The sequence below is a fragment of the Tamandua tetradactyla genome, chromosome 4, assembly GCF_023851605.1.
Source record: "Tamandua tetradactyla isolate mTamTet1 chromosome 4, mTamTet1.pri, whole genome shotgun sequence".
Classification (NCBI taxonomy): domain Eukaryota; kingdom Metazoa; phylum Chordata; class Mammalia; order Pilosa; family Myrmecophagidae; genus Tamandua; species Tamandua tetradactyla.
The window spans coordinates 32,241,674-32,265,904 of record NC_135330.1 but is presented as its reverse complement, the minus strand read 5'-3'; the positions used below and the strand labels follow the sequence as shown (position 1 = coordinate 32,265,904).

Here is a 24,231-nt window from a genome sequence, read left to right as displayed (position 1 = left end):
AATCAAAATTGCTCTTGAAATATCTTAATCAGTACCATGTTCTATACAACTCATTTTATTTTCATTTTTATTTTTCATCATTTTAACCAGTCTGGTTAAGCAGCAGAAAAACAGTTGGCAAACATTTAGTGGGCATGTGCATATTTTCACCTTAAATTCATTGTTTGTGTCAAATGCTTATACTTAAATTTAAATATCATGCATTCAGGAAGCAATCCTGCTATCAAACTACTTCACGAAACTAATGAGGACAATACGAGTACTCTGAGTGAAAAGTGCTTTACAACCATGAAAAACTATACAATAGAAGTTGTTCATTACAAGGAAACAGAAAGATAAGGTCCTTCCCTAATAAGACATTTAAGTCTATATAGGGAAGCAATATATAAACTGTCTGTGCTGGGTGATAAGAAGATAAGGAAGCAAGGGAGAGAAGGAAAGAAGGACAGGAGGAGAGAAGGAGGGAGGGAAAGAGGGAAGAAGAAAGGTTAAAGAGTTTCCAAATAGAATTACATTCTACAATGTATAATGTCATAATATCATGCCTTCATTTTTTAGGGCAATGTTACCTACTTAATTTTTATTCAACATAGAGGAATAAATTATAAACAAAAGTAATTTACTTTACTGTAGTAAGACTTTTGCTTTAAACAAACTTACTAATCAGAAAAAAAAAGAGCACAAAAGAGTGTGTGGTATTTATTGTAGTCTTCAATATTCATTTAATAACATGACCTGTGCTTATCTTATTCAAAGAGCATTACACAGCTGCCAATTATCAGTTAGTTTCCCTAAAGGAGAATCAATAGAAGTAATTGCCACATAAATCCACACAGCTTTATTTGCAATGGCAGAATAATTGGAGATTGTTGGGATGGGATCCATCAAATGTGATCCAGATTTAAAGATATTTTTATTTTAATTCCTGTTTAGTTACTAGAAATTTGACCCTACTAAGGGCTTTTATTCCTTTAAAAAATAATTTCCCTGATATTCAAGTTATGACTCAGTGTGGCTGTGCCTATCTGCCTTCTGCCAGGGATCAGCTTCTTTGTGGGAATTGGAAATGTGCACATACTCAAGAAATGATGCAAGATTTGAACTTTCCCCAAGGGCAATGCCAGCATCCTAAGACTTCAAACTTCTGTTCTTTCCTCTCCTAAACCAGTCTCTAGCAGATGGAATGCAAAGGAAATACTTTTGTAGCCTCAGAGAGGGAAGAACTGCAAATTATACACTTATTTGCCTATTTAGATACAAATTAAAGGCAGAAGACTGTAGGCCTCTAAATTCCTTACCATTTTTTATCTCTTGTAGATTAATTTCTATCTTTGGAAGCTAAATCTACTAATTTATTGATGGATTGCTTAAATTAAAATACATATGTATATCTTCATACTCCTGGCTTAATTATTTTTAAAAAAATACTAAACCTACTTTAATATAAATGTAATCTGTAACAGCTGTCTTAAAGTCCTAATCATACCCAACACTGAATCAGAACCAAAAATGTGTAGTCTGTTATAAGCATTTTTAAAAATAATTTATATATACTTTTAAAATTTCTTCATTCATACTTCCATTGCACTTTCTTTTTAATACATTTTACTTTGTATTCCAGTTTATGTAGGTCTGACTTCTTCATTAGATTTTAATCTTCTTGTGTTTAAGATTTTTGTATTCTTTAAGGTGCTTAGCAGAATAAAGAGTAGGTTGTTATGAAATACGTATAGAAAGAAATTGAAGGAGGATAAGTATATCAAATCTTTACAGTTGGGGGTTGGACGAAAAAGATATAGGTATGGTACAGAATACCCTAAAACATTTGGAGCATTAGTTTTCAACTCCATTCCCTATTTCCCCACTGTAAAAAAAAATTGGTTCCAACCAGTATTACTAGCAATCTTAAGGGGCTGGAGTTTTATTTACATCCAAATACTTTTTTCCAATCTGTGTAACACACTTATGAAATGTGTGCATATGTGCATTTATCTTCTTATCAAAGGCTATTTTTATAAGAATTTGATTCACACAAGTCTAAATTTTAATACTGAGAAGTTGTCTTCTTTTCTTTCTGCAAAATGAGTTTTCTTTCATCCAACAAGTGTTAATATTAAAGCCTCAGAATTATAGCCTCAAAATGAAGCAATTTTTTATTAATTAAAAAAAATTAACTAACACAACATTTAGAAATCATTCCATTCTACATATGCAATCAGTAATTCTTAATATCATCACATAGATGTATGATCATCATTTCTTAGTACATTTGCATCGATTTAGGAAAAGAACTAGCAAAACAACAGAAAAAGATATAGAATGATAATATAGAGAAAAAAATAAAAATAATAATAAAAAATAGAAAAAATATAAAAAAGAAAAAAACAAAAAACCTAAACAAACAAAAAAAAAACCATAGCTCAGATGCAGCTTCATTCAGTGTTTTAACATAATTACATTACAATTAGGTAGTATTGTGCTGTCCATTTTTGAGTTTTTGTGTCTAGTCCTGTTGCACAGTCTGTATCCCTTCAGCTCCAATTACCCATTATCTTACCCTGTTTCTAACTTCTGATGGTCTCTGTTACCAATGACATATTCCAAGTTTATTCTCGAATGTCGGTTCACATCAGTGGGACCATACAGTATTCATCTTTTAGTTTTTGGCTAGACTCACTCAGCATAATGTTCTCTAGGTCCATCCATGTTATTACATGCTTCATAACTTCATTCTGTCTTAAAGCTGCATAATATTCCATCGTATATATATACCACAATTTGTTTAGCCACTAGTCTGTTGATGGACATTTTGGCTGTTTCCATCTCTTTGCAATTGTAAATAATGCTGCTATAAACATTGGTGTGCAAATGTCCGTTTGTGTCTTTGCCATTAAGTCCTTTGAGTAGATGCCTAGCAATGGTATTGCTGGGTCATATGGCAATTCTATATTTAGTTTTTTGAGGAACCGCCAAACTGTCTTCCACAGTGTTTGCACCATTTGACATTCCCACCAACAGTGGATAAGTGTGCCTTTCTCCGCATCCTGTCCAGCACTTGTCATTTTCTGTTTTGTTGATAATGGCCATTCTGGTGGGTGTGAGATGATATCTCATTGTGGTTTTGATTTGCATTTCTCTAATGGCCAGGGACATTGAGCATCTCTTCATGTGCCTTTGGCCATTTGTATTTCCTCTTCTGAGAGGTGTCTGTTCACGTCTTTTTCCCATTTTGTAATTGGGTTGGCTGTCTTTTTGTTGTTGAGTTGAACAATCTCTTTATAAATTCTGGATACTAGACCTTTATCTGAATGTCATTTCCAAATATTGTCTCCCATTGTGTAGGCTGTCTTTCTACTTTCTTGATGAAGTTCTTTGATGCACAAAAGTGTTTAATTTTGAGGAGCTCCCATTTATATATTTCTTTCTTCAGTGCTTTGGCTTTAGGTTTAAGGTCCATAAAACCGCCTCCAATTGTAAGTTTCATAAGATATCTCCCTACATTTTCCTCTAACTGTTTTATGGTCTTAGACCTAATGTTTAGATCTTTGATCCATTTTGAGTTAACTTTTGTATAGGGTGTGAGATATGGGTCCTCTTTCATTCTTTTGCATATGGATATCCAGTTCTCTAGGCACCATTTATTGAAGAGACTGTTCTGTCCCAGGAAGCAATTTTTTTTTAACTCATTTCTTATTCACTGAAGAAATGTTTGTGTTTACCATGAGTGACAAACCTCCTGATTCCCAGCTACTAAGCACTGTTTTCACATTTTTCTAAATGAATATATTTTGATATAACTGTTATAATGGAGGAACTTTTGAGTACAGCCAGAGCATAGGATATGGATTACCAAGCATGTCTGGGGAAGTTAAGGAAAGTTTCTGCACAGAAGGTAATATTTTAACTGTGATTAGTTAGGAATTTTGTACTGAGTGAACTCTAAGATGTAAACAACAGAAAAAGAAAATTTTATTTCAAGTAATTTCCATTGAAATTAGTGTTACTCAAAGCCTGGTTCTTGGACTTCTGGTAGTCCATAAGTTCTCATGAGGGAGTTTAGATGATGATCCATTTTAATTAAGGATCATACTAACAATAGGTATGCTGACAAAATCCTTAGGAATGTAAGTTGAGTGAGGAGCAGTTGGTTCACATTCTGTGGGCACAAGTGATACAAAGGAGAAACTACTAAGATGATAGGAATACTATTTTATTTCATTTTTCTTATACTTAGTACTTATCACTCTTTTGTGAGGAAGACCTTATAGCTCTTTGAAATCATCTATATTTTAAGCATGCAAGTAAATACAGAAATAAGACAGTTTAGAAGCAGACATAAATTCAAATACAGGTTTTCAACATCTAAAAACTTATGCACTAAAATGGAAACCTCACAGTGAATGTTGCTAGTATAAATAGGGGATGTTTTTTCAGACTCCGAAACCAAAACAAAGTTTAATATGCATAAGGTCATGTAGGAAAGACATGGCAGACCCAGAAATAAAACCCTAAAGTCAGACATTTTTTCCATATAGTACATAGCGTGCTCCTTGTTCTTTACCTTACACAGTCCATTTTAGATGTGAGCTAATGATGGATTCTCTCCTGTCAGTCTCATCAGTAGCAGCTTTCTTTTTAGATTCTAATGAATCATTGAAAGCATTATCAAAAGGTTTAGAGTGGAGGCAGGGAATAAGGAGTTAAATTGTACTTAAAATGTTCAGTTTCATTTGGTATGATGGAAAAGTTTTGGTAATGTACGGTGGTGATGGTTGCAAAACATTGTGAATGTAACTGGCAGCACTGAATTATATGTTAAAATGTGATTAAAAGCTTATATGGACAGCTTAATTAAACACTATAAGTACATGGAACCTTGAATAGGACATGAAATTTGTAGGTTTGTCCAGAATGATGCTCCCATAAATCCCAGACTGATTTGAACAGTGAATAAAAAAGTATCTGCAATGCCCACTTGGGGGAATGGTGAGAAAGAGGAAAAATTTAACGTCCTCATTTGGAGAAGGCCTGATATTCTCACAAGCAGTAAGCACAACAAAATCAATAGCCTAAACCCTCAAACTTGCGGTTTGTTCATACGAAATTTATCCCCACAAAGGATAGGCTAGGCTGACTTAAAATTAGGCCAAAGAGTCACCCCCAGAGAACCTCTTTTGTTGCTCAGATGTGGCCTCTCAGCCAACACCGCAAACAAACTCACTGCCCTTCCCATCTCTATGTGGGACATGATTCCCAGAGGTGTACAGAAATCTTAGAATGAGGGCCAAGTACCAAGGGACTGAGAAAACTTTCTCGACTGAAAGGAGGAAGAGAGAAATGAGACAAAATATAGTGTTAGTGGCTGAGGGATTTCAAATACAGACAAGAGGTTATCCTGGATGCTATTCTTACACGTTATACAGATAACCCGTTTTTAGTTTAAGGTGTATTACAGGAAGTGCCTGAAACTGTGGAGCTGTGTTCTGGTAGCAGTGTTTCTTCAAGATGATCGCATAATAATACAGCTTTCGCAAAGTGACAGTATGATTGTGAAAACCTTGTTTTGATGCTCCTTTTATCTACAGTATGGACAGATGAGTTAAAAATATGGATTAGAGGGTGGGCCGCGGTGGCTCAGCGGGCAAAGTGCTTGCCTGCTATGCCGGAGGACCTCGGTTCGATTCCCGGCCCCAGCCCATGTAACAAAAACGGAGAAACAGAATACAATAAAACAAGAAAATGTTTAAAAATGTTTCCCTTTCTTCCTTCTATCCTTCCTTCCTTCTCTCTGTCTTTCCTTTAAAAAAAAAAAAAAAAAAAAAAAAAAATATGGATTAGAAATAAATAATAGGGGGAATAAGTTTTAAAATAAATTGAGTAGAGGGAAATATTAGTGGTCAATGAAAGGGAGGGGAAAGGAGTATGGTATGCATGAGTTTTTTCTTTTTTTCTATTTCTTTTTCTGGAATGATGTAAATGTTCTGAGAAATGATCATGGTGATGAATATACTACTATGTGATGATATTGTGAGCCTTTAACTGCACACCAAGTATGGAATATTCACATGTTAAGAATGTTCGCATTGTATGTTGATCAATTTTATTAATAAAATTTTTTAATGTGTTTAAAAGGAGAAATTTTAGGTTGTATACATGTTACTAGACGAAAATTTTAAAAATATATATCCATAGAGAGAGGTGGTAGAGGTTGTGTGCAGATGGACTTTCCCAGAGGAAATTGACAATTACCTGACAATCGCAGGGCCCTTGCACCCCTTCCTGTCAGGGGCCAAGACATTCCATACACCAAGACTGGGCGATAAGGAATTTGAAATCTCACCTATGTGGGGATTCAGACCCCTCATGGCTGTCTCAGATGTGGATGGCACTTTGATGACCTGGCACATGCTTCTTCCTCATAGGACAGCAGCTTTTCTTACCAATATGAAATCCAAACATTGGACATGACTGTGGGTATGACCCATGGCTAAATGGACAGGGCAGGGGGCTCCTGAATGAGGGCTTGATCATTCTATAGGAACTCTGTATAGTGCAAACCCACCTGTTATAATTGATGTATCAACGAGAGATATGACATTTGGCTGGATGGGTGGGGTATAGCCAGTTGATCATCATTGACTAGTCAGAACTGAGTACTCAACTTGGTCTGCACATAGGCGGTGGCACAATTCTGCCACCTGCCCAGTCAAGTCACCTGGGCATCATCTTTCAGCAACCCCTTCATCTATTAGTTCACTTCATGAGGATAGTGTTGAGGATTTCCAGAGGCAACTTCCTAGCCAGAACACAGCTGTAGTCAAAGCAGAAAAAAAGCAGAAGGCCCCAAAGAAGAAAAAGAAGAAAGATCCTAAAGAACCTCAGAAACCAGTTTCAGCAAATGCTTTATTCTTCTGTGATACATAGGTTGCCATCAAGGGAAAGAATCCCAATGCCACTTTTGAGGAGGTTTCTAAAATTGTGGCGTCCATGTGGGACAGTCTTGGAGAGAAGCAAACACCAGTGTATAAGAGGAAAACTGAAGCTGCCAAGAAAGAGTATCTGAAGGCTCTGGTTTCTTTATAAAGACAACCAAGTATGTCAGGCTATGGCAGAGACTGTGGAATTGGATCCAGTGCCACCTCCCCAGAGTTCTTCTCCACCTTCTATGGATACTGTTAACACAGCATCTCTAGCACCAGACTCAACAGAGGCCCCGGCCCTGTCGCCTTCCATTGTTGGTAACTATAGTCTTTCATTCTATATGGCAAACCAGGCATCTTCTGGAGCTGGGGTTCAGCCCAATATCACCAAGTTGATTATTACAAAACAGACGTTACCCTCTTCTATTACCATGTCTCAAGAAGGGATGGTTACAATTATCCCAGCCACAGTGTTGACCTCTTGGGGGCTCCAGCTAGGCCAAACCAGGACAGCTACAATCCAACCCAGTCAACAAGCCCATGGAGTCACTGGGTCAGTGTTGCAGACAGAAGCAGCAGTTACTGCATTTATGCAATTGCCTGTACCCCGACTACAGCTTCCTCCATTACAACAGATACCTCAGCCCCCTACTTAGCACCAAGTAACCATTCTTCAGCAGCCTCCCCCACTCCAGGCCACACAGTAGCCTCCACCTCAGAAAGTTCAAATCAATATACAGCAACAGCTACCTCCTCCAAAGATCAAGAATATGCTCCACCTACTCTGAAAATGCAGGCTACCTTAGTCTCACCAGCTGTGGAAAGTAGTCTGAGAGGCCTATGAACAGGAGTCCTGAGATTCACACAGTGGAGGCAACCTCTCCTGAGATAATCTGTGCGATGATTACAGATGTAGTCCCTGAGGTTGAGTCTCCTCAGATGGATATTTAACTGATGAGTGGCTCTCCTGTGACACTCTCTCCCCCTCTCTCCCCAGCCTTGAGGTATAAGGTCAGGTTGTGAGACTCCTCCTGCTGTAAGGACTGGGATAATGAGTATTATAGCAATGAGTGTATGGTGAAGAACTGCAGGGATATATTCTTGGCCTGGGTACTCCAAAAATTCAAATATATTTGTGTTTCTGAAATAGTCCCTGTTCACCAAGCTAGTGAAGACTCCTCTGCTGGGAAAGTGTCCAAAACCCTGTTTATGAAACACAAACTGGGCTTTTGCTGGTCTCTGATAACAACTTACAAAGGCCCTTCATGCTTCTCTTCTTTTCCTTCAGCAGGGGCCAGGCTATGGAACAGAGCCACTGAGTTTGGTGTAATCTAGAATTGCTTTTTACTTTCAAGTACAAGCAGAGATACCAGTGATAATATTAGAGGGAAGGGTAAAGAGAATATCAACAAGTACAAAACAGGGATGGCAGACATGGTGGGGGGGTGCTGTTTGAGGAAACCTATTGCTGTAATTGTTACAGAACTTACCTAAAAGATTATTAAAATGATAGGAGGAAGTACAAAAAAAAATCCATATAACTGCACAACACAAACAGTGAACTCTAAGTGAATCCATGGACTACAATTAATAGTATAAAAATGTGGTTTCATCAATTTTAACAAATGTATTACATACACCAAAGGAAGGTATTAATAAATTGGGTGTTCACAGTAGTATTATTCATAATCTCCAAAAGATGGAAACAATCCAAGTGCCCATCAATGGACGAGTGGATTAACAAAATGTGGTATATACATATGATGGAATATTATGCACCAGTAACACAAAATAACATCCTGAAGTACATGAAAAGATGGATGAGCCTTGAGGACATAATGCTGAGTGAAATAAGCCCACCACAAAAGGACAGATACTCTATGATTCCACTTTTATGACCATGGTAAAGGTAAAATCAGAGGCCTATAATACAGAATATAGGGGCTCCAGAGATACAAAGAAGCTTGAGATGGGTGAACAGTTAGCTAATGAGGTTGAACTTAATTGTAAAGGAATAGATAGAAATGAAGGCGGTTCACTAGTGGTTCTATAAGTAATATTACCATATTGAAGGTGAACATGATTGAGAGGGGTTGTATAGACTCGTATGTCTCACTGATTAACACCACAAATACAAATAAGGTCTTGCATGAACTACTGCAAAAGTATGAATCTTGTACAAAAAGTGTAGAATTTGGGGGTGTAGGGGGAAAATCTGCAAATGCACGCTATGGACTATGTTTAACAGTGAAACATCAACAGTGCCGCAGCAATACTAGCAGGACATAATGGGGGAAGGAATAAGAGTTAGGGGGAGGTTTGGCCTTTTTATTTGGTGAGGGTGTTTACTGGTTATCTTTCTCTTGGGAACAATGAGATTATCTAAAATTGAGAATATTGATGGACTGTTGACTTTGGACATTATACATGAGGTCCCAGTAGACGGAGGTGGTTAAAAGAAGCACTGACTGAGAAGTAGATGGAGACAATGGGGTATATATATGATCAAACACTGTGCTGCTACAAAAAGGAATGAGGTTGTGAGGTATGCAACAATGTAAATGAACCTGTAGGATATTTGGTGAGGCAAAATAAGCCAGAAACAAAAGAGCAATTACTGTATGATCTCATTTAGAAAATATTTATTAAAAAAACTGGGGCCTAGATTGTAAGCTCTTACAGCAGTCACATTTAGACTGGAGTGGTAATTGTTATTTCTGGATATTGAGAGGCTATTTTAGATATATATATAACCTGGTAGTTAGAGATTAATAATGAAGCCAAACAGGTTGGGATCAAGGTAATTCAGAATACAGGGGTAAGGAAGACGTTGTCTGTTTTTTAGAACTTCACCTACTCTCTGAAACCAAAGGAAGAAAGGTTTATTTTGTCCAGAACCTAAATTTTCTGTTGCACAAAATCTAATTCAACCTGTCTGGATAGATCATTTAACAAAACACAGGGAGGCCAGAATAATGAGAGCCTTAATCTTGTATAGTTTAATGTAATACCTGGATAGATCCCCGAGTATATTAAGCAGATAATCAAGAAGCACTGGCAAAGTCCCTTGAGCGATGGGAGAAAAATATATGGAGCTATTAAACTTTACCACCAAGGAAATCCCTGATACAGTGTCAAACATCAGCGACACCCAAAGCAACAGGTCAAACCCTTGACCTTGAGGCTGACTCTTGTGAAGCTTATATATATATATATATAGTGGAGAAGCTCAGCCTACCCTATAGGTATGCCTAAGAGTCACCTCCACAGGATCTCTTTTGTTGCTCAGATGTGGCCTCTCTCTGTCTCTCTTAGCCCTACTCTTCAAGTGAAACCATTGCCCTCCCTGCTACATGGGACAGAACATCGAGGGGTGAAAATCTCCCTGGTGGAATGAGAGAGGACTCCCAGGGATAAGCCTAGCCCTGGTACCATGTGATCAGCAATGCCATCCTGACCAAAAAGGGGAAAACAAGTGGAACAAATAAAGCATCAGTGGCTAAAAGTGTTCAGAGTTGAGAGGCTACTCTGGAGGTCATTCTTACACAAACTTCAGTTAGACACTGCTACCTACCATGATTTGCCAACCCCCAACCAAAACCATTCTTCCCAATCCTAAAGGATACCTAGGGTATTAAATAAGATTCTACAAAGGTTCCATGCAGTAAGGTAACTTTACTGAAACCCACAACCTCCACATGGGTCCCTGGACAAGAAAAATCCTGAAATGCAGAGGGGCCAGCCTCTCCAAACATCCTCCTATCCCATCTTATCAACAGCCCCTTACAACACAAAAAAAATTAGAAGGGGCATAGCCCAAATACCCCTAAGGAGTGGAAGAAAGATCAAAGGTGATTGTGTAGTTATAGAGAGAAGGTAGGGTTTAACAAATGAATACGAGTACTCAATCATTATACTAATATTTCTTTTAGTTTCCGGTACCTTAGAGTTGCTAGAAGTAAAAACTTAAAATTGTAGAACTGTAACCCATACCAAACTTTGAAACCTGTTCCACAACTAATTGTTGTGATGTACTTTGAGAAGTATTGCTTTTTTTTGCATATGTTATTTTTCACAAAAAAGAAAAAAAGAGAGAAGGAATATAACAGAGAAGACAGGACTTCATAAATGATTATGAATGGTGCATCAGTATATTGATAACTTCTTTTGATCTCCAGTGTCTTGGAGCAGTTAGAAGAAAACACAAAAAATCATGGAACTGTAACCCATACCAAACTTTAAACTCTTGTTCTATAACTACTCATTAAAAAAAAAACTCATCTGAATTATTGGAAATAGAAACAATCTACCAGGTTTTGTTTATTAAAGGATACCATGAATCTATTTTATCTTTACTATACATTTGCCTGTGCAATTACTACACTGTCAATTTTCACTAGAAAAAATAACAACAAATAACTGGTAGAATTTAATTGACTCTATAAATTTAATTTAAAATATTAGACATGTCAACACTACTTGGAAGATATTAATTTGGCAGTTACCTTTCTGACATAATTAGAAAATCTATTAATAAAATCACCAAGGCTCAAACTTGTTAGAGTCAGGTTGAATCATGGTTGCCATTTTCTTGGATTTTAATGGTGATTGTTACTCTGTATTAGAGATTAGAACACTTTGTATGCATTTTCATATCTCCTGTTTCTATCACTTTAATGTTTTACATGTGATTTAGGACTTTGTAATGATTTATGGGATAATCATTTTATATCATTTATAAATGATACTGTATTATTATGTGTATGTGAAAATATATTATTTTAATCAGTAAAAAAAAAATGGGGTAAATGGGAGCCCTGTATCTTATGCATGATTTTACTGTAAACCCACAACTTCTCTAATTAAATTAAAAAAAAAAAAGACAGGATACCAAAGTGATTTTATCAAGAGTCAAATAAAATTGCATGGCTCACTTCAAAAAAAAAAAAGTTAACAAGTTCATTAAGTAGAACTGAAAGAATATATAGGTAATCCCAGAATTGTAAAATCATGTACACGTATATTAAAATACTACCAAACATTTTGCTACCTTTTTTCCTCTAAGTACTCAGAATATCCTTTCGGTTTTACAAAATTTCAGATGTTTAAAAGTATTCTTAATTTTCTTGGTGCCTATTTTTAAAATATTAGCCATGCATGTAGGAGATTCAAGTAGTTAGTCTATAGTAAGATAAACGAGGGAAAAAAAAAAACTACAGGCTTTTTTGCATTTTGCATTTTTACTTTTTTGCATTCATCCATCAAGAAAAAAGAAATAGGGCCTATAGTAAAGTTTCTCAAATTCTGGATTATTGATACTTTAGACAGGATAATTCTTTGTAGGGTTTGGGAGAGTGAGGGAAAGCTGTCTGTTGAACTATAAAATGTTCAGCAGCATTCTTAACCTCTACCCACTAGATGCCAGTAACACAATGTCTCCTCCCAGTCACTACAATAAAAAGTGTCTCTAAACTCAGCCCCCAAGTGAGAGCCACTGGCCTACAGTATAAAATAGTAGTTGAGACATCGCTTCTCTGCCTTTTGGCTAAGGTCAAGTAGAAAATGGTAGTTGAGAGTAGTTTTTATTTCTGAAACTATTACTTTTGCAAAACCTGGACGGTTATATAGATAACAGCTGCATTGTTAACAATTATGAGTTACTACAAGTGAACGATTCATAATATTTCCCAAACATATAGGTAAAAAAAATTGAGCAGGCATTCTTAACCAGGGTTCTTGTTTGTTTTTTGTATGCTGTATAGTGGTGATCACATCTCACTACTTTTCCATGTAAGTATTCCCTTATTGCAGCACCATTTATTGAATTTTTGTTTGTTTGGCTTCTCGTTTGTTTTGCATTTTTGTTTGCTTGTTTAGGAAGTACATAGGCTGGGACTCGAACCCAAGTGTCCCATATGGCGGGTGAGAATTCTACCACTGAACTACTCTTGCACACCCCTCCTAACTATTTTGATTTATAAATTACATACATAAACTGTTGTAATAATATTATATACATTATAACATGGAGAAATGTAAATTTAAACAGAGATAAAAACATGAAACAGAAGTACTAATACTTTTTATTCTTTACCCCAGTGGATCATCTTGTGATTCCCTAAGGGATATATATATATACCAAACACTTTGGAAAACTGATATAGGTTACATTCATAAATAGGAGATTTGTTTCCATTATTGGCTCAGTTATTGATTCACAGTGAAAGTTCAAGAGCATTGGGTTATTTATGCCATCCTCATACCATTAATAAACTGGATATGGTCACTTCAATTATACAATGTAACAGAGATGTTATGATCTTTATTAAAACATGAAAGAACTCTATAAAAATGTACTAATTAAATTATAACTTGTAATAAGAAATATGCCCTTGAGACTGATAACTCAAGATGAATTTTCTTTACTTCTCCCACATCTGATATTTGTACATATTAGTAGTTTATAAAATGATAGTTAGATGTCAGCATTTCTACCACTTTCATCACAAAATTTCAAACTTTTATTTTCAAATCAACCTTACTACTAGCAAGAATTAGTTCCTGAGCAGGCCACGGTGGCTCAGTAGGCAAGGATGCTTGCCTGCCATGCCAGAGTACCCAGGTTCGATTTCTGGTGCCTGCCCATGTTAAAAAAAAAAAAAAAAGAATTAGTTCCTATACCCTTATATAACAATCACACTCTATATTAAAAATATTTGTGGGATATATACTAGAGAATACTATAATTATGGCTATTTCTAAAAGTCTCATATTTATGGCATAATGACACATCCATATAATAGTGGTTTGGGAAAATATTATGAATCATTCACTTGTAATAACTCATAATTTTTAACAATGCAGCTGTTATCTATGAAACTGTCCAGATTTTGCAAAGGTAACACAAATCAACATTTCCAGCGGACCACAACAACTCTTATGGTTACTTGCCTTCATCTGAGATGCTTCTAATTACTATATAAGCTTCAATTTTATAATTGGTACCACTGAATGTGGCTGCATATCAGGCAAACTCAGTGGTCCCGATCAAGAATCACTGAATCAAAAAAGAAAGATCATCTTGGAGGAAAAAGCTTTTAATAAGGGATACATTTGAGAAATTAGTTCATCACCCTACAACAATGCAATCTGACTTACTTTTAGGCTAAATCAGAGCTATTTGTAAATACTGGAAAGTGTAATTTACCTTCTACTCCATAAATGCTTGTTGAAATCAACTTAGAATCAGGATCTAAATTAAGGATTTTACTAGTTCTAGGTTTTATTTGATCCCTTAAGGGATTACAAACCACACCTTGGAAAACCGACATAGATTATAATCATAGAGAGGAGATTAGTTTGTTTTATTGGCTTAGTTATTGATTCACAGTATTTACAAATATTCACAGTAAAATATATGAAAGCAAACATCTTAAATAATCTGAAAAGTAAGTTACTTTTGTTGCAGACTTTTGGGTGATATAATAGCTAAAAATAAAACAACAGGCATCTGTTTCTGGCCATGAACAAGTAACTGATACTGAACTTGCCCTCTTGCTGTAAACAACTAGAAAACCAGACAAAATGTATGAAACTTTTTTTTTTCAGGTACTAAACTACAGGAAGTAGAGGGCTGTGATTCCAAAAATAAGGAAAACAAATTTCAGAAACCTTATGATCACCCCAGATTTTAAGCTGGAGGTATTTTCTAGACATTGGCATATGGAGGGGAAAACCATGAAGAGCACAATGATTTCACTGAAATTGAAGAGACAGAGATGAAAATTCAGGGACACTGAAGCTGCTGGGATTTGCAGGTAAAGGACCACAGAAAAAAAAAATCATACAGAGAAAGTGATCTAGATATCTGCATGAGTAAATATTAAGCTATACATGTGTCAGAACTAAACTCCATGATTGCACATAAAGAAAACTACTAGGGAATAATAGCTGAAAAATTCCTAGCACTCATCCAGGGCTAGAAGACATTTAGATCCTTCAAAGTCAGAGATGAAGATACCTTTCTGAACATTCATAGAATTCTTTAGAGACGCCCATAAGGTTGAGTTTTGGTAGTAGGACAAAATTAGCCCTAGCATAAAGGTTACTAAAATTCCACCCTAACTAACAAAGCTTTAGACCAAGCTTTGAAATGCAAAGCTTATTCTCAAGAATTTTCAACTCAATCATAATTACAGACATAAAAAAAAAAAAAATCAGCAATGTAGCAACATCCAGCATCCAATCCAAAATTGTTACCCACATTGAGAAGCAGAAAAAAGCATGAGATGCAAAATCAGTAGTAAAATAGGTCAGGAGATGCAAAATTAGAAATAACAGAGATGATGAAATTAGCGAAGACTAAAAAGCAGGTATAAATATGTTCAAGGATTTAAAGGAATGCCTCATAATGAGAGAAACAGACGATTAAAAAAGACCAATGGAGGGCAGGCAACAGTGGCTCAGTGGCAGAGTTTTCACCTACCATGCCAGAGACCTGGGTTCGATTCCCAGTACCTGACCATGCCAAAAAAAAAGGCCAATGGAAACTGTCGAACTGAAAAAATGCAATAACTGAAATGAAAAATTTACTTGATAGAGTAAACAATTACATATCACAGAGAAAATAGTAAACGTGAATATAAAGTAATTCAACATATCCAAATTAAAGAATGGGGGAAAAGAGACTAAAAACAAAAACATAGTGGTCTATGGGATGGTATCAAGCAATCCCAGAAGGAGAGGTAAAAAATGAGGGAATAGGAATATATTTGGAGAAGACCAAACTATATCTTAAAAAATAAAACTGAAATTTTTTGAAATTTGAACTAAAAATTCATAAAACCAAGAAAGATCACCAAAGCCCAAGGAAGATACACCATAGAAAATGACACCAAGGCACAGAATAATCAAATTGGTGAAAATTAGTTATGAAGAGAAAAATCACTACAACCAAGTAGAATTTACTTCAGGTACACAGGGCTGATTTCACACGTGAAAGGCAGTTAATAAAATCTAACACATCAACAGAGTAAAAACAAAAAGTCATATAATCAGATCAACTAAAGCCAAAAGTAAAAATGATTTCATAAAATCCAGCACCCACTAATGATAAAAAGTCTCAGCAAATTTTCTCAACTTGATAATTTTTAAAAATCTACAAAAAAAAACACTATAGTAACATCATAATGGTAAGAGACACTTCATCCCAAAGATGGGAAACAAACAAGGTAAGCATGTCCTCTCTCACTACTCCTATTAAACTTCATACTGGAGGTCTTAACTAATGAAATAAGATAAGAAAAACAAATAAAAGCCATCCCGATTGTAAAGGAAGAAATAAAACTGTCTAAATTTACAGATGACATGATTCTCTATGTAGAAGACAATAAAGAATCTATCCAAAGCTCCTGAAATTAATTAGCAACTGTATCAAGGTCCCAGTTTACAAAAATCAATTGCTTTCCTATATACCAACAGTGACCAATTGGAATTTAAAATAAAAAACACAACACCATTTACAACAGCACCAAAAAAAAAAAAAAGAAGAAAGAAAAATAGGTAATAACCCAATAAAACAGTTCAAGAGCAATATGAGGAAAACAAAACTCTGATGAAAGAAAGATCTAAACAAATGGAGAGATACTTCAAATAAGGAAGACTTACTATTATTAAAATGTCAATTCTTCCCCACTTGACCTACAGACTAAATGCAATCTCAATCAGAATCTCAGCAAGTTACTTTGTGGATTTCAACAAAGTGATTCTAAAGTTTATATGGTAAGAAAAGTGACCCAGAAGAGGCAACATAATATGGAAGAAGAGAGCCATTAGACTGACATGACCAAACTTCAAAACTTAACTATAAAACCTACAGTGATCAAGATAGTTAGATATTGGGGAAAGAAGAGACAAATAGGTCAATGGAAAGAAGAGAAAATCCAGACCCATCCACACAGATACAGTCAACTGATCTCTGACAAAGCAGCAAAGTGCAGACTTTTAACAAACGGTGCAAGAACAACTGGACACCCACATGCAAAAAAATTAATCTAGTCACAGACCTTACACTTTTCACAAAAATTAACTCAAAATGGATAACAAACTTAAATGTAAAACACAAAATTATACAATTTCTAAAACATAACCTAAGAGAAAAATCTAGGTAATAGATTGGGTTTAATAACGGCTTTTTAGATATAACCCAAAGCATGAACCATGGGGGGGGAAAGCCGTGCGGGGGTATACAGAAGCTCTCTGTACAATTTTCCTGTAAATCTAAAGCTATTCTGGAATTAAAAGTTCATTTCAAAATTATAAGAAAATCAGGTGGGCAGCGGTGGTTCAGTGGCAGAGTTCTCGCCTGCTGTGCTAGAGACCTGGGTTCAATTTCCGGTGCCTGCCCATACCAAAAAAAAAAAAATTAGGAAAAGCAATGACCCAAATATTGGGTTCTCTGAAACCATCAATAAAATGAAAACCACTAGCTAGATAAAGCAAAAAAAAAGAGAAGACACAAATTACCAATAACAGATATGAAATAGGACAGATATCACTATAGATTCTAAACACAATAAAAGGATTAGGGAATACAATAAATAATGTGTCAATAAACTGAAAAACTTCAGAGATTTGTTTCTTATCTGATACAAAAACTGTACAGAATTACATTGCAATGGTTTCGTTACTTTGACGAGTTAAAATTGCCATCTTTGATTCTGAGCTATGGCTATTTTTATACAGAGCAAATTATATTTGCTTTTTATAAAGTAACTTTTCAGGTTCATTTAAATATTTTTCTTCATAAACATGGTAGATACTTCCAGTTCCAAAACTACTTAAAAATTGTTGTTATAGTTGCAGTGGTGCTTTCTTTTTCTCTTATCCCAATATCATTTTTTTTCTTCCTGTTTGCAAGAGTGGAAAAGGGAAAAAATTATGTTTAAAATTAATGTAATACTATTTTTCTTATTTTATGTTCCTGTTACACCATGCTCAATTTTTACTTTATATATTTTGTAGAAGAAACTAAATACTATTAGGATAACTCAGAATATTTCAGTAAAATAAATGGCTTTTAAGTGACTGGTTAAAACCAGATATGCCAGTTTGAATCTGTTGTGCACCCCAGAAAAGCCAAGTTCTTTAATCCTCATGCAGTATTGCTAGATGGGATCTTTTTTTATTGTTTCCATGGAGATGTGATCCAACAAACTGTGGTGATAACTTTTGATTAGATGGTTTCATGGAGATGCATCTCCACCTATTCAAGGTGGGATTGCTTACTAGAGCCCTTTAAGGGGAACCATTTTGGAAAAAGTTTGAGAGCCAACAAAGCCCAGACAGCCAGAGACCTTTGGAGATGAGGAAGAAAGGCACCCTAGGGAAGCTTTATGAAATGAGGAGAGAAAGCTAGCAGATGTCATTGTGTGCCTTCCCAGCTGAGAGGTGGCCAAAGTCCAAAGACCCCAGCAGATGCCAGCCAGGTGCCTTCCCAACTGACAGAGCTGTTCCGGATAGCATTAGCCTTTCTTGCTGGTGCCTTAATTTGGACATTTTCATGGCCTTAGAACTGTAAACTTGCAACTTAACAAATTCTCTTTTTAAAAGCCGTTCCATTTCTGGTATATTGCATTCCGGCAGCTTATAAACTAAAACTCCAGATGTAAAAACTTATTAGTCTGGTACTTTATACATCTCAAATAACTATAGAGTAATAGGATTTTACTGCAAGTTCAGAGTACCTAGATGAATTTTTCACAATAGAACTCTGAAAAATTCAGGTGAATGATCACTTATTCTACATGAGTCCTGAAACAATCTTTTTCTCTCCTTGGCTTTTCTAAAGACAGATAATTTTGTAAATGTTGTGTACGAGATAGCATATATGCCTTCTTTTTATCTCCACAAAACTGTGGTTATTTTCTGCATCATAAGAATATGAGATTATTATTTATTATCAATTTTGTCTGATGGATAAAAATGAGTGGCATTAGCTTCTTTGTTGGACTGTTTTTTGAGTGCAGTTCTATGGTCATTATTTGAAATTACTGTGAGTAAGGGTGATAAGTATTGAAAATCAGTTGCACAAAGGGGGATATTTTAATCATTATTAGTCTTATAATAAATCCTGTGTGTTCTATCAGCAGTGAAAAAACACATACATTGCTACTTATTTTTGTAAAATTTGAGTTATTTTAATAAGATTTGGGTTTTTTCCTGCCCGCAACATGGTCTGAATTAGTTGCTCAGGATTTTCAATCTTAAAATTCCTTTCTTTCTCCTTCCCCCACTTCCCTTACTTCTCTCCTCTCCTTTTTTGTTTCTCTTCCTCTCTTTGTGTCTTCCAACTTTTCCTGTCTTCAGGTTGAAAGGGAGGCATGAATGGCTGTTTTTTATCCAGTAAAGTAAAGGGAGTATTGTAGAAAGAACACATTCTTTAGAATTAGACTAATCTTTCCTAAGGGTTTTTTGGCTTCACCAAAGAAAGTTACTTCATTTTTACGAGCCTCAGTGAGATGTGTGCTAAACCCAGCTTACAACGACTGGACAGCCAATTGTAGCCATTTCCTCCTATATCTCTTTCAATGACCTCACATTAGAAGCTTGAAATCAGCCATGATGGGAGTATATATACCACAGAAATCAGCACATTCTAAAAATCAGAACTTTTTTGCCCAAAAAAGCAAGTTGTTCAACATTTACCAGCACATCATTGGCCTTGGTTTCCTCGTCACTTAATCAGGGTTAATACTACCAAATCTGCAAATTTGTTTTAAGAATTTGAAGTAATACATGTGAAGCAACTAGCAAAATGTCAGAAACATAAAAGAGACTTGATACATAGTGGATAACAACATTATGATATTACAAACATAATATGGTTGTGCTAAAGTAGAGCATAAAAAAACTATAAATCATGAAATCAATAATGTGAAATTATAATAAAGAAGTCAAGTTTTATTTCAGTAATTTGGTGGGTCTTTTCTAATTTATAAATGGAATAAATAAACAGTATTCCACACAATATCCCTCAATAAATGAGGACTTTATATATATATCTTCTCAAATTATTCAGGTTCCCTCTAAATTCTCACCTCCTCTTTTCAAATTCTCAGGTATTTCTAAACATCATATAAAGGTAGACTTTTGAGTAGTAACAGCTTGGAGAGGGATTCAGAATGCCACAAGACCTATGAGGCAGTCCTGTAAAGCAGAAGTTATAGGTGATTGAGAAACTATGATCAAGTGCATAAAGAACTCTTAGATGATGATTAATTGTTCACCATTTCCTTTGATAGCTAAACCAAGAATTTGGCTTCCACTGGAAAAGGAAAATTTTAGTTTAGGTCAAGTAAAGCAATATCAACAATTCTTCTTATCCTCAACAAAAGATTTTTCCTTCTCATTGGAAACATAAAAATAGAAGAGGTTCTTATAAATATTGGGTAGTAAATATGTGATATTCTCCTAAAGGAGGAGTGGGAAGAGGAGTGGATAAGACATGGCCAATTATGCTGAAGTTTTCTAATTCATTTTATTGAAGGCGTTAGAAATTTGGGGAAAATCTCCTGTCTATAGCTTATGTATAATAAACCTATTTGCAATATTTTATTTAAAAAGACCACTTGGAGGTCTCCAAAGCCTCTCAGTGTAAAAAAATGTTTACAAGTCTGCCTAAAAAGATATTTCTTTCCTTCACTCCATAATGATTCAAACGTTTCTTCCATTTTTAGTTTAAAAATTCTATATTTTCATTTCAGATTATCATCATGATAGAAACATCATAAAAATGAAATAAATTATAAAAATCATTTTCTATTTTCATATTCCTTGTTTTAGGTGGTTACTACCTACATTTCCTGCTCAGTATTCACATATCTTTTGATGTTGACTTATTACTCTTATTGAAGTTAAATTTTTTATGGTAATCTATGTCCAAATGGTTTAGGTGGTATTAAGGAGCCCTCAGATTCCTTTCTCTTCTCTGACACAAATCTTAAAATCACACATGCTCCCAAAGCTAAAAATAAATTGAGTAAGTAAAATTCAATGCAAAATTTAACCACTGTAACCCTAACAGAAATACATAAAAAGCTTCAATATAAGAAGAAGGCTATAGCTATAATAGTTTGAAACTTTATGTGAATGATGAAAATTAAGGATGGAAATGGTTTTCTTGTCTGAAACATAACTGTGGTATAGGGCATTACCCATTATTATTCGCAAAAAAGTATTTACATACCTGGATACATCCCAGAGTAGTCTGGGTAGATAAAAAATTTGGGTAAAGTTCCCTGAGGGACTGGACAAAAAATATGGAAATATTAAACTTTCCCACCTGGGAAACCCCTAATAATCTCTCAAACATTAGGGACTCCCAAGTTAATAGGCCAAGCCCCTGGTCTTGATGCTTGCTCTTACAAAACATTTCTGAAATTGTAGTCTCTCTCTCTCTCTCTCTCTCTAAGAAAAAAAATCTTGAAGCCAACTCCCAAGTGGTCAAGATAGAGAAAGATATAGATAGGTGAAGGATACATATAGTCTAAAGGGACTAATAAGAGAAGATAGGATATAACCTAAATTAAATATTTAGAGAGAAGTCAAAGAATATTACCAATATTTTCCAAAAGAAGAAAAAGAGATTATATGCTAATGCTTTTTCATATCATAGTAGATTAGTAAGGAATAAAGATTCTTTCTGAAAAACTTCTTGGAATAAGTAACTAGCAAAAGGAAGAGGTTGCATCAACTAAGTAAAAAAAGTCTCATTATTACTGCTTCTCTTAAAAGTAATTTCCAGGGTGCACAGGTGGTTCAGTGGTAGAATGCTTACCTTTCATGCAGGAGACCCAGGTTTGATTCCCAGACCATGCACACCAAAAAAAAAAGTAAATTCCATAGGGTATGATCTAAAGTCACACACGTGGGAATAATTAGGGTGGGGGTGGGGATAGGGGTGGGTATTAAAGACAAAAGTCTTTCATTCTTTTATCTTTTTTTAAATGTTAGATTTTATTACAATATAAAATACTTATTTTTATTTTTTAAAAGTTTTTTTTTTCATAACTGATATCCTGGAAAGCTTTATCCAATAATTAAAATTCCTTTCTTGAAATGGAGAAGGATAAAAAACTCAGTGACAAAGTGTTAGCTTTTCTTCTTAGTTTTAATACCAAGGTTTCAAGAAATCTGAATTTTCAGAAATGGATGTCCTTATTTTTAGAGTTCTAAGTCCTACTTTTGGTTCAAAAGGAAAGAAAGACTGATAAAGGTGAGACTACTCTAATCTCAGTCAACCTCCAGTCCTACTGTGCTCCTAGATTCATGGAGCAAAGACCTGTATACTGCCTATATTTGTTAAGTCTCCATAAGACCTTAGGGACTCCTTCAAGGATCTAATGAAAACTGTGAATCATTTTCCCAGGAAAATGTACCTAAAAATCATACACACAGAATTGTGTAATTTCAGAGAAACTCAAAGCCCACATTAGGACCCTTGCCCTAAAAAATAATGATATGTTTATACATTTCCCACGAAGGCCAATGCTATATTTAAATGTATGTAACAATGTGATAGACTTTTAAGTTTCATTTATTCTATGTATTTTATGGTAGAGATCATTATATCTGAGAACATGATTACCAAGAACAGATTGCAAGACATACTGGGCTGTTACAACTTTATTTTCCCAATGACCATTTCTCTAAGGCAGTGGTTCAAAATGGGGACTATGCGCACCCTAGGAGGCACTTCGGAAATTTGTAAGGGTATTTTTGGCTACCATAGTAACTGAAAGTGCTATTGAAGTTTAATGTCCTCTCCTCTGGGGTCATCCTGGGGGGTGGAAGAGATATGTTAGACATCTTGAAATGCATGGACATTTCCACAAAATGAAGACTGTCCTACCACACATTCACACAGGTGAAAATCCATTCACAATTATATAAGCCTAAAACTTAAATCTGTACTACACATAAATATAAAGCACTTTTACACAATTCTAATATACCCTGAATTTTCTAGGAATGCAATTACCATATAAATAAAGACCATACCATACCAAAGTGTTTTACTTTGAAAACCACATCACCAATGGCGACACTATTTGTAGTACGTGAGCTGCCAATAGGTACACCTTTATCAATTCACATTTGGAAATGTGGCAATTACAGTGTGTGGTAGTTAGATTCAGTTGTCAACTTGGCCAGGTGAAGGCACCTAGTTCTGTTGCTGTGGACATGAGCCAATGGTAGGTGAATCGCATCTGTTGCTAATTACATCTGCAGTCGGCTAGGAGGCGTGTCTGCTGCAATGAGTGACGTTTGACTTAATTGGCTGGTGCTTAAATGAGAGAACGCAATGTAACACAGTTTAAGCAGCTCTGCGTTTCTCATCTCAGCACTAGCAGCTCAGCCCAGGCCTTTGGAGATGCAGAAAGAAGTCACCCCTGGGAAAGTTGTTGGAACCCAGGGGCCTGGAGAGAAGACCAGCAGAGACTATCTTGTGCCTTCCACGTAAGAAAGAACCTCAGTGGAAAGTTCGCTGCCTTTCCTCTGAAGAACCAACAAAATAAATCCCCTTTTATTAAAAGCCAATCCGTCTCTGCTGTGTTGCATTCCAGCAGCTAGCAAACTAGAACACAGTGATTCTATATACAAGTGCAAGCATCTGACTACCTCATTATGACCTCTAGTATAGTCATGCTTGAACATTTACATATTGCAATACATATTATAAATTACTTTCCATATTATTCTCATTTGTATTAAGATAATATAGTTATTTTTAACTTATGTGTGAGGTGGTTTGTACTATATGACTTTTATTTTGGGAGAGGGTAAAGAGAGCATCACAAAATATTTGCCTAAAAGCAAACAGTGGATCTATAGGGTTTAAAACCACAGCTCTAGGTGTCACAATGTTAAATTTAAATTAAAATTCTCTCAAACATCTTTACAAACAGAATTTTATAGTTAAATAGTAGATTCTAGGGTTAATGCTTGAAATATTTTTATTTATCTCATTATGCTAGTACCTGGGGTTGGTTATAATCAGCTTCTCCCAACTTAGACCACCACTATTTCCATAAATTATCTCATTCTTTGTTAGAATAGCTCAACCATTCTCCTCATCTTAACCCTTCATACACTATTACCTGGATTCACATGTAGGTATAACTGATTTTGTGAAACTGGAAGATAAAGATGGAATAAAGCACTGCAAATTCATGAAAAATTGCAACATTTTCAAATGTGAATTGATAAAGGTGTGCAGCTCCAGGTCAAAGTTTGACAACGATTATCCTGA

The 24,231-nt window shown here is 35.4% G+C and overlaps 1 protein-coding gene and 1 pseudogene across 4 annotated transcripts in view; one reads left to right on the top strand and one right to left on the bottom strand.

Annotated features, from left to right (window-relative positions):
• The window catches only part of RASAL2 (RAS protein activator like 2), a 562,368-nt gene that overhangs the window by 394,207 nt on the left and 143,930 nt on the right, over nt 1–24,231 (bottom strand). The window lies entirely within an intron of this gene.
• On the top strand, nt 3,842–8,070 carry LOC143679002 (TOX high mobility group box family member 4 pseudogene; annotated as a pseudogene).